At 46.5% G+C, this 15,000-nt stretch overlaps 1 protein-coding gene across 6 annotated transcripts in view; it reads right to left on the bottom strand.

Annotated features, from left to right (window-relative positions):
• Positions 1-15,000, bottom strand: part of LOC147890804 (histone-lysine N-methyltransferase CLF-like) — a 97,544-nt gene that overhangs the window by 45,086 nt on the left and 37,458 nt on the right. The window lies entirely within an intron of this gene.

Below are 15,000 nucleotides of genomic sequence, written 5' to 3'. Positions count from 1 at the left end.
TCTCTTCATTCAAGCTACAACTGCTTGTGAATTCTAAACGATTTAATTTTAGTCTCTCCCAAACGAGCATCTAAATCTAAATCTAGCTGATAGGGCAACACACCATTTAAGATAAAAAGAATTATCGCAAAATCAGCAGGCCGCAACTTGGACGAAAACTTCACAAGGTGAAATTTGCATGTCCGCTAATATGGCAGAAGCATATACCTAGATGAATCCAGGAACATTCCCAAACTCATCCTCTAAAAACGCAACATAGTGCAGTTTCAATCTTACGATAGTCACTCATAAGATTGAAAATCATAAACTCCATCACGCATAGCAGGGACTAGCTACTATGACATCCCCACTGACGTCATCAGCGCCCAGCAGTGAGTGTAGACCATAGTATAAAAGTATGCTCTCACACATACAAATCCACACCCCCAGACTTACTTGAGCATCCATTTATACAAAGTCTTTGTATTGAGTTTGTGTTGGCACTCCAGAGGTGAAGGGCAAACTTAGCCATGACGAAGGCTAGCTCAACTGCTCATATTTGTGGTAGGAGAGAGGAACATGCACGACATATGTGGATACGAGTCCAACTGCTAGATGCCCGATCGATCTTCATTGCACTGCACTACTTTCCTCCAGACACGTCACCCTATGCATGAGAGGTCAATACAGAGGGACACAGCCCCTATGAGACGATAAATGATGACATCACAAAGTTCTCCAAATAGGGAGACACCCTCCTTCCGAGAGACTTCAATGCATGGATAGGAGAGAGACCAGTGGACCTACTAGATTTTGCATATAAGAGAGATCCCCACATAGTTTCGAAGCTAGATGCAACTGAGTTCGGGATATTGAGACACTCTACAGATGCATGACATGTGACAGGGTACGGGCAACTTCTACTTGAGTTGTGGGCAGTCCCTGACCTGATCATCTATAATGGTCTTTAGAGATGGCCATCATCTGAGGGACTCATGTGTTTCCCACATGGCGGTGGGACAAGTATAGTGGACTACCTACTAGGCCCATTAGCCTTTGTCTCGCGGATACATGACTTCAATATACCCCCTCCCCCACTCGGAGATGACCACTCATACTTGGCCTTCTGTATCTCTGCTATTATGCCAGCCCCACAAGGAGAGCTCTTCCACACCTGCCCATGTCCAAATCCACGTTGATCATGCCCTCAACCTAGTGTATGTGAGTCACTTAGACTGAGAACTTCTAGCCCTACTTGGAGATGATATAGACCTCGCCCACGCCTCGGACACCCTTGTCTCAGTGATACAAAACGATGCCACCAAATCCTTCCCCTGACTGAGGCTGGCCCTGGAGTCATCGAGACGACTAGCTGAGAGCGGGGCAAACACATGGTTTGCCAAGCACTATATTCAAATAGACAGCCTTCCCCTCTTTCAATACAGCATGGACGCGCCTCCTAAGTCAATCCCACAAAATGAGATTAAACTCTAGATCTCCTCCAGCTCCCCACCAAGACCTAGTTCTATCGCAACCACTTCTTGAGAGTATTGGAGGAGGGATTCATCATCAAACACCAGTATCTCGAGGGTAGAGGAGACTCACATGCACTGAGGATCGCCATTGGACAAATGCGGGTTTCATCCCATCAATTGAGGATTGAGGTAGGGAGAGCAGCAAGTATACCCAGAGAGCAATGGATCTGTATGTTATGCACATTGGGAGTGGTTGAGACAGAGGAGCATTTTCTTGGCGCCTACCCAACCTAGTATGAGATCCGGGGACGATACCACTATCTCTACCATAAGGGGAGTGGCTTTGGTCTACTCTCATGACTGATCCAATTCCCTAACCAGGTCTGCATTGGGCTCTATCTGCTTGGGATGCGCCGACACAGGGAGACACTACTACAACAGATTAGAGAGCAATAGAAGATGACCAGACCACAGGATATAGAGGTTGGCCGAGCACAACAACGCGTCAAAGATTTCTATACATGTTGATGTAAGGACTGAACTAAAGTCCTGGATCCAATCACTTTTGAGTTAGCTCAAGACACAACGAGATGGAGGAGGAGCTACCTTATATGCGGGCAGTCTAGATCAGCAGAGAGAGCTGACACGGTGTTGTCGAGAGAGACATAGAGACCAATCGTGACACGGAGAGAGACTAGAGCACACTGAATTGAGGTCCGGCCTATCATAGCTCTCCTCAAGGGAGACTGCCCGAGACGAAGGGTCACTCTATACATAGCCCAGCGAGTTCAAAGATCGAGGAGACCGCACGCCCCCCCCACCACAGTGTGAGACATCCTGACAGATGCAGATCCGAGATATTTTCATCGCTCATAGACGAGCCACCACAGTGCCGGGCTTTGGTTTCTGAGTCCCACCTCTCAGTCTACTTCAGTTTGTATTTGATTTTTTGCTCAAGCTATTGAGCGATTTAGATCAGTATAAGCAAGGGCCCTAGCGCACCCTTTACTCCAAGCTTGTATGAGTTTTCCTTTTTGGTTACTTTGTCCCATAGGCCCACGAGGCCTCCCGCGGACGTTCATGCATCTCTCTCTCTCTCTCTCTCTCTCTCTCTCCACCCGCTGCCTGCTGCTGCTCCCTCCGCCAGCTGCAGCTCTCTCTGTTGCGCCCCCTCCTCCCCTTCTACTCCAGCCACCCGCCACCCCTCAGCTCCTCCCCGCCATCCCTCATCCACCCCCTCATGACCCCTCAGCTACTCCCTCAGCCACCCCCGCCTGCTCTCCAACCACCCCCGCCTGCTCTCCAACCACCCCCCCCCTTTCCCTACTAGCCCCCCCGCCTGCTCTCAGCCTACCTACAGCCCCCCCGCCACCCCTCAGCCTCTTTTCAGCCCCCTGGGGGTACCTCCCATCATGGGGAGGGAGCTCAAGTTCATGCTCCCGCTCCCGCTCCTGTACTAAGACCTACACCGAACTCGGGTCAATCAAACAAAATGGAAAAAGGTGGCAAGGATACAGATAAAGCCGCCAAGAAAAAACAAACACAGCCGAAACTCGAAGATGTGAACACACGATACAACCGCAGTGGACTTGGAGTGGACAGCAAAGCAAAGGCGGGGCCCACTTCCGCCTCAGCTTCAGCTTCAGTCTCAGCTTCGGTCTCAGCTACATCAGCTACACCCTCATACTCAGCATCTGCACTAGCCTCAGCTTCAGCCTCAGCGTCAGCTGTAGTTCCAGTTCCAGCTTCACTTTCAGCTCCACTTCCGCCCACAGCCTCTACTGTTATAGCTCCTGGCTCTGATATACCCCTACCCATGACATCGATTGCCCCATCCTCCCCTAGGGTAGAGGGGTTGTCACTAACACCATCTCTTCCATCTCTCCCTTCTTCTCCCGCTACAGTTCTCTCTCCGATTATGACACCTACTTTGGAGGGGTTGGACACTGCTCTGCACTACTCGACCTTTCTCTCCCCTCTGCCTCTCAGTCAGCCCACACTCCCTCACCCTGCTGGGATCGCCTCATCATCCCAATACCGCACCCATCTTACCCAGTCATCACCCAGCCTCAAGTCTCTTCCTCACACTTTCAGGCCACAGTCCTATCACTTTCCGTTAGAGCACGGATGAGCTGACCCATCGGAGGCTTGGGAGTATTTGCTGATGGAGGTCCAGAGCATCCGAGAGCGCAAGAGGGAGCTGTCACGCTTCGCACAGGAGCAGACACGCTTCACCCAAGAGCAGGAACGACTCATACAGGAGTAGTCTCAGGCTATCGGAGTCCAGGCTGATCTTATTCAGGGGCTCAGACAGGAGATCTCACAGCTCCGACAGGAGGTCACTGCTGTACGTACAGTCCCAGGGAGCACCAAAGTTGTGGAGGCACAGAATGCCAACATGGAATCTGCCATCGAGGAGACGTCTAGATAGGTCGACGTAGCCAAACGGGAACTTGCAAGGGTAACCGTTTCGGCTACCCTCCTGAAGCAGCAGCAGAAAGCCAGCAAGGCTCTCAACATCAGAGTACGTGGGATTCCCCGCACTGAGGCTACCCCGATGGTAGATGCGCAGGCCTTCGTGATCACTACCCTAGGGGCGACTGAGCACAGGATTGAGAGAGCATGGCGGGTTGGGAGGGACCCCAACCAAGAGCAGCCCCTTATCATCCGGTTCCATGGTGCCCATGCACGACTTTCGACTTTACGTCGTAGGTCAACCTTACGAGACCAGCCAACCATCCACAGTTTAATGGAATTTCATCTTGCAAACTATGTGAGCTTTGGCGTTTGGACCAAAAATGCAGCAGGTTATTTACTAGCTTTACAGAGATAGCACTGCGGCTTGCATTCTTTCTGGGGATATCTCTGATGAGTGGACTCTTCATTGTTCGGTCCGCCAGGGATGCCCTGTCAGTGCTTTACTGTATGCCATTGCTACTCATCCTATGCTGCAATATATTGATCATCTTGTGGCTACAAGATCACTTCATGGCTTGGAATTGGATGCTAATCGCAGCATAGTTGCTCAAGCTTATGCTGATGATTCTTTCTTTACCCCGAAGAATACGCCCCATGATCTTGGTGCCTTGATGCAGGCCCTCTCTGTTTATGGTTTGGCAGCTGGTCTTCATGTTAATTTTCAGAAGTCTAAGCTCCTCCCTTTGCATTCCAAAGACTGGCATAGTCTATTATGGCCTCGGGATATCATTCCACCTACTCAGTTTATTCGTCATCTTGGTTACCCTTTGGGGTGGGAACTCACTCGTCGACAACAAACTGATTGGGTTTTAGCTAAGCTTCGGAAAAAGCTTGAGTATTGGAAACTGGAAACCTGGCCTTTGCACATTTGTCTTCGAATAGTGCAGTCCATCCTTGTGGCATATATTCAATTTTACTTGCCATTGATCATGTTCACTAAGGCAGATCTTACATCTTTCATGTCTGTCTTTATGGAAATCTTTTGACGATCCAAACATGGCAGAAAATGTCTCAGGCTGCTTTCGATGCATCACATTTGTTCTCCCAAGATGCATGGTGGATCGAACATCACGGATATTCATGTGCATATTCTTGCCCATAGGGGGAAAATGTTGCTGCAATTTCTGCAAGGTGATCAGCCTTGGGCTCTTATGATTAGGACTCTCGTCACTCATATCAGTATTTCTGTGTTTGGTCATTGGCAACTCAATCACTGGGATTTCTTTCTTGGCTGCACTGATGGCACTTTGCCTGGATGCCCTTTTCTCTCCCGCTTGCTTCTTGACTGGAAGCATGTTCTTTCTCATCTGGAATGGAATGGACGGCAATCTTTGCTTGGGAATTCTTTGAGAGCTCAAAGCATTCATTGGTCGAAAGTCTTTCAGCCTCCCTTGGCTTTACAGGAACCTCGACGCTCCTACTTTGTGTCGTTTAAAGGCATAACCTCGGTTGCTGATGTTATAGATGATGCTAGTACTATGCTCCCCTTTTCTCTAGCAGCCACTACATATGGATTGGGCTCTCATTATCATCCTTTGTGGTGACAAATTACTTCTATGCTTTCGCCTTTTGTTCCGATTCCTCCTTTGGAACTCCACGACCGGCTGGAAGATTAGACTTTGACTTCTCTAGGGCCCTCTTCTCGTCCTTTAAGGCTATCTAAGATTACTGTACCTGCATTGTATAAAATCCTTTTGCCTCAACCTTGGGTTTCAGAGAGAGGTGATTACGTTTAGCGAATGCATCGCCCAACCAAGTGGTGGAGGAAAAGATTACAGTAACTTTGGGCCTATAAAGTACCGCTTCCGCAACAGGTTTGCTTTTGCCGAGTTCTTTTGGGAGTGTTTCCATCTGGACAGCTATTAGCTCATCGACACATTGCTCCTGTACTTTGCTACAGATGTTCTGCTTCTTCGAAGACTGTGCCTCACTTGTTTTGGCATTGTCCATGCTCTCATGAGGTTTTTGATCTGCTTCGACAGCACCTGCGAGCGAGATTCCCATTTGTTCCGTTTGGGAAGTTCTTCTGGCTATTTAGGTTTCATCCATCCAGACCAGAGTTTCATCTTTTCTTCGTTTGGGTTGGCTACTAGGCACTATGGACTTTATCGACATATAGGAATTGTAAAGTCTTTGGTGATCCTACTTCCTCTCCGTTTGGCTTTTTTTGGCGTTCTCTGCAGCAATCCTTCTTTGATTGCTTGCAGACCCGCTCCATAGATCATGAGGTCTTTTTGGCATATACTGAAATTTTCAGTTGATGTCATTGTAGCACCTTATTTTAAGGTTGCTACTCATATAATATAATCAATCAAAGATTTCACCCAAAAAAAAAAGTGTATGCTCAGGCTTTGGAACTTGAACATCCCTTCACTGAAAGGGAATTGTCTGATGCACTGAGATCCTATGGCAGATGGAAATCTCCAGGATGGGATGGTCTCACTATAGAATTTTTTCTTGCATTCTGGGATCTTCTTAAATTCACCTTGCTACAAATGGTAAATACAGCATGGCAAAATCAGCAGATGCCTGTGTCATGGAAAAAGGGTCTTCTCAAGCTGATTCCAAAAAAGCAGCTATGTGATTCACTTGGTGATTGGAGGCCAATCACGCTCATGCCAGTCATTTACAAGACCATTGCCAAAACGGTGGTTGATCGGATTAAAGGTTATTTGCATATGGGTTGCATCCCTCCCAATATGGCTTTGTTCCACGTCGCCATATCACAGATAACATTGCCAATGCTTATATTGGGATTGAATATGCCAAATACACGCAGCAGGATGTTCTACTCTTGTAGGTAGATATTGCAAAACCCTTTGACCCAATTCAATGGGATTTCATCTCGCAAACTATGCGGGCTTTGGGGTTTGGACCAAAAATGCAGCAGGTTATTTACTGGCCTTACAAAGATAGCAATGCGGCTTGCATTCTTTTTGGGGATATCTTTGATGAGTGGACTCTTCATTGTTCGGTCCGCCAGGGATGTCCTCTCAGTGCTTTACTCTATGCCATTGCTACTCATCCTATGCTACAATATATTGATCATCTCGTGGCTACAGGATCACTTCATGGCTTGGAATTGGATGCTAATCGCAGCATGGTTGCTCAAGCTTATGCTGATGATTCTTTCTCTACCCCAAAGAATACACCCCATGATCTTGGTGCCTTGATGCAGGCCCTCTCTGTTTATGGTTTGGCAACTGGTCTTCATGTTAATTTTCAGAAGTCTAAGCTCCTCCCTTTGCATTCCAAAGACTGGCATAGTCCATTATGGCCCGGGGATATCATTCCACCCACTCAGTTTATTCGTCATCTTGGTTACCCTTTGGGGTGGGAATTCACTCGCCGACAACAAACTAATTGGGTTTTGGCTAAGCTTAGGAAAGCTTGAGTATTGGAAACTGGCAACCTGGCCTTTGCACGTTCGTCTTCGCATAGTGCAGTCCACATCCTTGTGGCATATATTTAATTTTACTTGCCATTGATCATGTTCACTAAGGCAGATCTTACATCTTTCATGCCTGTCTTTATGGAAATCTTCTGGCAATCCAAACATGGCAGAAAATGTCTCAGGCTGCTTTTGATGCATCACATTTGTTCTCCCAAGATGCATGGTGGATTGAACATCACGGATATTCATGTGCATATTCTTGCCCACACGGGGAAAATGTTGCTGCAATTTCTGCAAGGTGATCAGCCTTGGGCTCTTATGATTAGGGCTCTGGTCACTCATATCAGTATTTCCGAGTTTGGTGATGGCACTTTGCCTGGATGCCCTTTTGTCTCCCGCTTGCTTCTTGACTGGAAGCATGTTTATTCTCATCTGGAATGGAATGGACAGCAATCTTTGCTTGGGAATTCTTTGAGAGCTGAAAGCATTCACTGGTCGAAAGTATTTCAGCCTCCCTTGGCTTTACAGGAACCTCGAAGTTCCTACTTTGTCTCATTTAAAGGCATCACCTCGGTTGCTGATGTTATAGATGATGCTGGTACTGTGCTCCCCTTTTCTCTAACAGCCACTACATATGGATTGAGCTCTCATTATCGTCCTTTGTGGCAATAAATTACTTCTATGCTTTCGCCTTTTGTTCTAATTCCTCCTTTGGAACTCCAAGACTGGTTGGAAGATTGGACTTTGACTTCTCCAGGGTCCTCTTCTTGTCCTTTGAGGCTATCTCAGATTACTGTACCTGCATTGTATAACTTTTTGCATTGATGGATATATCTTGATCTCCTAATTCTCCCTATGTGCTGGAATCACCAAATCATTAGGGTTTGACCCCACATTGCAGCTTTTTGTCTGATGCAGGGTCAGTCAATGATCTACAAGTTCAATGCACCAAATCATGTCAAATCTAGCTTGTTTTGATATCCCTAACCCCTAGGTTCTGCTCCTACGTTTTGGTGGTGGTCGGACTTAAAACACAGGAGCTATGAGCAGAAACGTCTGGCCGGAATTCAAGAACTGCTGTGATCTGTAGTTATGTATCTCTGATTTGTATCAATCTTGGTGCACGTCATCGCCTAGCTTGAGATGATTAAGCTTGACAGAAATCTGATCTGTATTTGTTGAGTAATTCAAAAACAGCAATTTGACAAGGATGTTGGCATTTCTTGCAATTCAGGTGCAAGCTTACTGATCTCTACTGCTATTTGGCTCATCGATTCCTTATCTAGCTAGTCATTTCCTAATCACTCCTATCTAGACCCTAGGTTCTGCTCCTACATTTTGGTGGTGGTCGGACTTAAAACACAGGAGCTATGAGCAGAAACATCTGGCCGGAATTCAAGAACTGCTCTGATCTGTAGTTATGTATCTCTGATTTGTATCAATCTTGGTGCACCTCATCGCCTAGCTTGAGATGATTAAGCTTGACAGAAATCTGATCTGTATTTGTTGTGACGGAGAGTGTGAGGGAGAGATAGAGTAGGGAGTAGAGAGACACACTCACAGTAGTCACACACCAGTGGGTGGGGATAAAAGAATGAGTGGTACCTCCCCAAGTACACACACTAGTATATATATGGATAAGACTAGGGCCACTAAGTACCTAAGTACAATGTGTACTTAGTGTACTTAGTAGTACTAGAAAAATACTGTTACAAGGGTGGCCAGTGCCTTTACCCCAACAACCTCCCACTTAAAGGCAGTGTGCCCATAAGAGAGAGTAAAAGAAAAAACAGCAATATACATCATCATGTACAGGACTAGTTGGTCTGCTTATCCAATACCCATAAGCCGTCTGCAGTGTGCAAACCGCTCAGCAGCCAATCCTTTTGTCAACAGATCTGCTGGATTGTCATCAGTGTGAACTTTCACAAGCTGAAGTTGCTTGTTCTCAAGCACCTCCCTGATAAAATGATACTTCACGTCGATGTGCTTCGTCTTTGCATGAAAAACAGGATTTCGTGCCAACTGTATGGCACTCTGACTGTCACAATGCAACAATGGAGTATGTACCCCAAATCTGCCACTAGCCGAGATAGCCATATAGCTTCCTTGCACGCCTCAGTGGCTGCAATATATTCAGCTTCTGTAGTAGACAAAGCAACGCATTGCTGCATTCTAGATACCCACGCCATTGTATCTGCTAACCACTCCCACTGCAAACGCAATATCGGGCCTGGTTGCAACCATAGCATACATGAGACTGCCACAAGCTGATGCATACGGAATCTTTGACATCTCAGCTCTCTCAGCATCTGTCTGAGGGCTGTCCAAAGCGCTGATTTTCACATAAGGAGGTAATGGAGTACCAATACTCTTCCCCCCCTCCATGTGAAATCTCTGCAAGACCTTGCCAATGTATTCCTTCTGAGACAAGTATAGCAACCGCTTTTCCCTATCCCGAAGTATGCGCATACCCAATATATGGTTGGCATCACCAAGATCCTTCATATCAAAGGTCTGGTGCAATCTCTTTTTTAAGGCATTCATTTCCTTATGAGATTTTCCAGCAATTAACATGTCATCCACATACAAAATGAGGATAAGTAAACTGCCATCTGAAGCTTTTTTGGTATATAAGCAGTGATCAATGTCACTTCTCCTGTAACCCTGGGTTCGCATGAATGTATCAAACTTATGATACCATTCCCTGGGTGCCTGCTTTAGACCATAAAGACTTTTCTTCAGTCTGCATACAAGCTTCTCTTTGCCCTTCACTGTAAAACCCTCTGGCTGCTGCATAAAAATTTCCTCATGTAAATCACCATGAAGAAATGCTGTTTTGACATCCATTTGGACCAAATCCATATCTGCATGTGCAACGAATGCTAATACAGTTCTGAGTGTTGTCATCTTGACAACGGGAGAGAATATCTCCTCAAAGTCAACACCATATTCCTGCTTGAACCCTTTGGCAACCAGTCTGGCTTTATGCCTTGGCTTTTCACCAGGTGTGACTTTAAGTCTATAAACCCATTTGCATGGCAGTACCTTTTTACCAGTAGGCAAGGGTACCAATTCCCAAGTGCCATTCTTGTGAAGACTGTCCATTTCAGACTTCATAGCAAGATCCCATTGAACCTTGTCTGCCCTCTGCCTAGCCTCTTTGTAGCATGAAGGCTCTCCACAATCAGTGAGCATCAAATAATCAATGCCTGGAACAAATCTTTCTGGCTGCCGCGTCTGTCTGGTTGACCTTCTAACCCAAAGACCATCATCTTGAGCTGACTGTCCAGCCTGTTCATCACCCAGAGAAGGTGGCTGTTCCATGATTCCTGGCTGCATTTGCATGTCAGGAAGATCACCTAACTGTGCCTCATCCATTGGGATGTTTTCTGCCATAACTGGCTGTCCATTAGGATCTGCTGCAGCATCATTTAATGGCTGATTATGCTGCTGTTGTGGCTGATTTACAGCCTGTCTGTGTTGCCCATGATGCCTGTCATCATCAATAGTTACTTTTAAAGGTTCCTGCTGTACAACAGGTTCCTTGAACATGATGGTTTCATCAAACACGACATCATTGCTGCGTATAAGTTTTCTGTTCTTGGGATCCCAAATCCTGTAGCCCATCTCACCTTTGTCACCGTAACCTAGGAATATGCATTTAAGAGACTTTGGATCCAGTTTAGTTCTGTCCTCCCTGCGTACATGCACATACGCGACACAACCGAAGACCCGTAGGTGTTTGTAAGACGGAGGCTTGCCCGTCCATGCTTGTTCAGGCACACCACCACATAGTCTCTTGTTTGGTGACCTGTTAATAAGGTGCACAGCTGTCTTTACAGCTTCAGCCCAAAATGTGTGGGGCAATGCAGCATGTGACAACATGGATCTGACTTTCTCTTGAATGGTTCTGAACATTTTTTCAGCTGTACCATTCTGTGGAGGATCATATGGTGTAGACAAAACCCTTTGGATACCCTTTGCCTCACAGAATTCTTGAAATTCTTTGGACAAGTACTCTCCACCATTGTCAGATCGTAAGGCTTTAAGTTTTTTGCCTGTCTCATTTTCAACCAGTGCAACAAACTTAGTGAAAGCCTTGAACGTATCACTCTTCTTTCTGAGAGTGTAAACCCACACTTTGCGGGTGGCGTCATCTATGAATGACAGTATGTACTTTGAACCTCCTAAAGAGAGTGTAGGCATCTCACACACATCTGTATGTACTAGCTCCAAGAGCTGTAATTTCTGATTTGACCTTCTCTTATGAGGTATTTGTACTTGACGACCGTAGAGACAAAATTCACATTTCTGCAAATCTGAATATTTTAGACTCGGCAAGTAACCAAAATGAGCCAATTGCTCCATTCCCTTAATACTCATATGGCCAAGCCGGCTATGCCACAATGAAATCTTTGGCAGCTCGGTGGCATTTACATCAGAATGCGGACAATGTCCAGCATGAAGTGAGTACAAAGTATCAACCTTAGGACCCCTGGCAATAGCCATTGCCCCTTTGCTGATTTTCCATTTCTGACTTCCAAAGGTGGTATGATAACCATCGTCATCCAACAACCCTGTGGAAATCAAGTTTTTCTTCACCTCAGGAACATGCCTGACCCCTTTGAGCATTAACTGCTGGCCATTTTCAAGCACAAGTCTGACATCACCTATACCAATGATAGAACATGCATGGTTATCACCAAGAAAGACAACTCCCTTCTGCCCTCCGGCATATCTGACAAACAGATCTCTGTAGGATGTCACATGAAAGGAAGCTCCTGAATCTATAATCCAGGAAAACATATTTGATCCATCACCAGCATGAAGTGTATGAGCCTCCAGTGAAGAGGTGAAACATATCTCATGTCCACTGTCACTGTCACTAACATAAGTAACATTCAGCTCCTCTTTTTCTTTGCCCTTAGACTTGCCTTGAGCCTTGCCTTCTTTGGCTCTCTGGTCATTCTTCTTTTGAAAACACTTTTTCTCAATATGTCCCTTCTTGCCACAATAGTTGCATACAAGATCACTCTTAGAGCGGGACTTGCTCCTCTCTCTTTCTTTGTCTTTACCACGTGTTTTGGACCTGCTGCGTGCATTCAAAGCATTTGACTTCCCAATAGCATTGTTCTTTCTGTTCATCTCTTCCTGTAGAAGAGCACTCTCCACATCTGCAAATAACAGAATGACATTTGAGTTGCTGGTAGAAGTCCTGAATGTGTCCCATGACTCAGGTAGAGAACATAAGATGAGTGTAGCTTTCAGCTCATCATCGAGCTTCAACCCCTGGTTGATCACCTGGCTGAATATGCTATTAAACTCAATAATATGAGTGGACATAGCTGTCCCATCCTTCATTTGAAGACCAACAAGCTTTTTCAGCCAGTAAGCTTTTCCCGTGGCACTTTTCTTGGCATAAGTATCCTCAAGGCGTTGCCACATTTTCCACGCAGTAGGTTCATCCCTGATGCCTACAACCAGTGAATCAACAACTGTAAGCATAATGGTCGACCTGGCCAAGCCATCCATCTTCTCCCACTGCTCATCAGTAATGTTGGAGGGCTTAACACCCTTCTCCTTTATAGGTTTGTACTGGTCCTTCTGCATCAACACATTGTAGCACTGTGTCCTCCATATGTCGTAGTTTTTAGCTCCTTCGAACTTCTTTATCTGGAACAAGGACGACACGTCGCTGCTGGAACTCATGGTAAAGAAAATAGAGTTTGACTCCCTGTAGTCGTGCAATTAAGCACTAGTTACTCCAAGAAAATTCCCCCGCAGCGGAAGTACGATCAGAAAATGAACTGGGTACTGTTTCAGTGGCATAAAACCAACTGAAAGTCTTTCTCCCACTTGCTGCAGAAACAGTACAGCAATCTGTTCCTGTCTTTTTGCTGGCGAAAGTGCGGTACAGCTCCTTCAAAGTGTTCCAGAAAAAGCCCAGAACTATTTTCTGAAAAAATAGCAGTACTTTTTGACCTTTTTGACAGTGAAATCTGGTCAAACTTGCTGGTTGACAGTCCCGGACTGTCAAAAAAAAAAAAAAAAAAAAACAGTGAATCTCAGATTGTGGATGAAGATCTCTGATTTTAGACCTCCATATGCTCCAGAAACTTCCCCCCCAACTGAATTCACAGTTTGGAAGTGAGATTGCTCAAAAGCCCTTTGAAAGCATGAAGAAAATCAGAGATTTGACCCCAATTAAAAGATTGACCTTTGACCAAAAAAAAAAAACTGTAAGTCAAATTTGCACTTTCAAAGCATAGTAGTGCTTTACGAGATAGCCTGATGCATGTAGAGTGCTCCCACTTGACAGATTTCTGGTCAGGCTACAAAAGCCCCAAATTTGACTAAAGTCAAACTTGGTCAAAATCGACTAAATCTGTACCAAATGTGGATGTACTTGCAGCAACAAACTAAAGCATTTGTCCCAAGCATAATAGCATCAAAAGCCCCTTGAATTTGCTGCACATTCCGTGCATTAACACAGTAAATGGCATCAACTGCTACTGCTCACAAGGCATGTGCGGGTACACACTGACAAAAGCATAAACCTCTGCCCAAGTGTCAAGCATACACACTTCTAGCACAGAAACTTTGGTAAGCTGCTCTGCAAATCCACAAGAACCTTAACAGCATAATCACCCTCTTCGGGCTGTCCCAGCATCACTTCCCAGACACAAAAGGCCTGCACACAACCCGGAGCTGTTACTGGAAGCCCAACTCAGTCACACAGCTCTCACAGGCTGTCACTAATGCCAAATCCCTGAAGTTCTGGCCTGCGCAGATGCAGCCCTTGGCTGCGACGTGCAGCCACGCCCTACGTCCTGCAGCTTTGGCTCGCAGCTTTGGCTCGCAAGCAAGCGCAAAGGCGCTACTGCAAGCCTTTGGCTGCGTCGTGCAGCCACACGTTGGCTGAGCCGCCCGCGCTCCCGCCTTTCAGCAGCTCCAGCTACGCCGCCCGCGCCATCGCTTGCAGCTCCAGCTACGCCGCAGCTACCACGCCCGCGCCTCGCCTTGCAGCAGCCCTTGGCTGCGACGTGCAGCCACGCGTTGGCTGTCGCGATCCCGCCTTGCAGCCACGTCCTGGCAGCGATGCCCGCGATCCCGCCTTGCAGCCGCGTCCTGGCTACGATGCCCGCGATCCCGCCTTGCAGCTGTGTCCTGGCTACGATGCCCGCGATCCCGCCTTGCAGCTGTGGCTGTCGCGATTCGTCCGTACGGCTGTACGGACGATGTACGGCCGTACGGGCTTGTCCGTACGGTAGGGGTAGGCTAGGGAGAGAGGGAGTGGAAGCAGAGGGAGAGAGCCCGTCGGCTCTGATACCAGTTGACGGAGAGTGTGAGGGAGAGATAGAGTAGGGAGTAGAGAGACACACTCACAGTAGTCACACACCAGTGGGTGGGGATAAAAGAATGAGTGGTACCTCCCCAAGTACACACACTAGTATATATATGGATAAGACTAGGGCCACTAAGTACCTAAGTACAATGTGTACTTAGTGTACTTAGTAGTACTAGAAAAATACTGTTACAAGGGTGGCCAGTGCCTTTACCCCAACATGTTGAGTAATTCAAAAACAGCAATTTGACAAGGATGGCATTTCTTGCAATTCAGGTGCAAGCTTACTGATCTCTACTGCTATTTCGCTCATCGATTCCTTATCT

This window comes from Dipteris shenzhenensis, chromosome 18 (genome assembly GCF_047967505.1).
Source record: "Dipteris shenzhenensis isolate YYH24624 ecotype China chromosome 18, Dip_SZ_1.0, whole genome shotgun sequence".
NCBI lineage: Eukaryota > Viridiplantae > Streptophyta > Polypodiopsida > Gleicheniales > Dipteridaceae > Dipteris > Dipteris shenzhenensis.
The sequence above is the reverse complement of the archived record's forward strand: the minus strand, read 5'-3'. Positions and strand labels throughout refer to the sequence as shown.